Source organism: Panthera uncia (assembly GCF_023721935.1).
Source record: "Panthera uncia isolate 11264 chromosome B3 unlocalized genomic scaffold, Puncia_PCG_1.0 HiC_scaffold_1, whole genome shotgun sequence".
Taxonomy (NCBI): domain Eukaryota; kingdom Metazoa; phylum Chordata; class Mammalia; order Carnivora; family Felidae; genus Panthera; species Panthera uncia.
This window is the reverse complement of record NW_026057582.1, coordinates 77274394-77276444: the sequence shown is the minus strand read 5'-3', so window position 1 is coordinate 77276444 and position 2051 is coordinate 77274394.

Here is a 2051-nt window from a genome sequence, read left to right as displayed (position 1 = left end):
TATACATATATACATACATACATATGCATACATATACATATATGTATATGTATACATATATATATATAAATGGACAGTTGTAGTCGGGTGGGTCAGGAACCTATTTAGCAACAAACTAGGAACACTTGATGATCTAGCTCAGCTTCCTACTTCAGGCCACACTCCTCATTCTGTTCACTTGATCCACATGCTGGGATGTGAGAGTTTTCCCCCCCCATCCCTTTGCAGGAGCCCATTTTGGCCATTTTTAGGGTAGTGACCGAGTTTCAAAGAGGAAGACCCTATAATGTCTCCCAGGCATACTACAAAGGAAATGTAAGTCATCAGATAGTAGGATCTGGACCTGTGCCAGGATAACTCGACTCTTCTTGTAGAAGGTGCCATGGGATGGAAGAAGTGGGTCCCCTCAGTTTTATGTCTTGTCTGAAAGATGATAACCATGCTAATAAATTTAGTGCCACATTCTTTACAGTGTGCTCATCCGACCCCTAGAATAAGGCAATAAACCATAATAGGGTCCATGATGCTTTCAATTATTAGACATTCATTTCTGCTCTACATTTTTCCTTTTCTGCCAAAGTTTGGCTTTATTGATGTGCTTTCTGGAGGCATGGGAGAGGGTATGGTTAGAAAAAAAAGGTCTACTTTTCAGAAATCTGAGAAAAATTATATGTCTATCAAAGTAAAACCTAGGCTCCCTAATGGGGGAAGACATAACATTTTTGTCATTGTATCCACAATAAATACATAGATCTATCATATGAACAAAGCCTGCTTGGAGGCACTCATGAGTCTTTTCAAAGCCATAGGCTATTTTATGTTACCAACACCCTAATTAAGAGCATTAAATTTTTCTTTTAGTGGTTAGTAGTTAGGAAATGTATAACCCCATCTCTCAGGCTTTTTTGAGAGCAGGAAGGCATCCAAAAAAGCCTCTGGGATGTTGTACTGAGCCCCAGAGGGGCTGTGTTTCCAAAGAAAAAACAAGAAAAAGAATAAAAGTTGGTGTTAAAGAATATAATATATTTAGTTTTCTTATCATGATATTGAACATTGAAAATTCACCTTTCCAGGTGTTCAAAGCAAGGCTGGAAGGGTTAGTTTCTTCCCTGTTTGTCTCTCCCTGTGTATTTTATAAAATATTTCAATTCTTCACTTCCTTTCCAGACATGCTATCAGAACAGGAAGGCCACACTCAAACCACAATTTCACCTCCCATGCTCACCCAGGATTCAGAGAAAACTGGGCACTACTTGAAAAACAGAATTAAGGCCAGAAATTCAACTACTAGATATTTACCCGAAGAAAACAAAAACACTAATTCAAAAAGATATGTGCACCCCTGTGCTTATTGTAGCCTTATTTACAATAGCCAAAATGTGAAAGCCTTCCAAGCATACGCTGATTCATGAATGGATAAAGATGTGGTTTATACCTACAATGGAATACTTCTCAGCCAAAAAAATCTTGCCATTTGCAACAATATGGATGGGTCAACAGGGTATTATACTAAGTGAAATAAGAAAGACAATATCATATGATTTCACTTACATGTGTAATCTAAGAAACAAAACAAATAAAAAAAACCAAAGAAACAGAAACAGACTCATAAATAAAAGCTGGTGGTTGTCAGAGGCGAGGGGGAAAGGGGATGGGAGAAATAGGTGAAGGGGATTAAGAGGAACAAACTTCTGGTTATAAAACAAATAAATCACGAAGATGAAAAGCACAACATAGGGAATATAGTCAATAATATTGTAATAATGCTGTATGGTGACAGATAGTGACTACACTTATCGTGGTGAGCACTGCATAATGTATAGAATTGTCGAATCACTGTATGTTTTACATCTGAAACTCATGTAATGTTGTATGTCAACTGTGCTATGAAAAAAAAAAGGAAGAGCCATTCATATTGATAAAATGCTTAATTCCAACTCCCTTCAGAAACTGAAGACCCTCAAATATCCTTCTACCCTGAGACCCTGTCATGTAACAAAATTAAAATTATCCTATTCATTCTTACCTCTCACCAAAGATTCTTTATATTT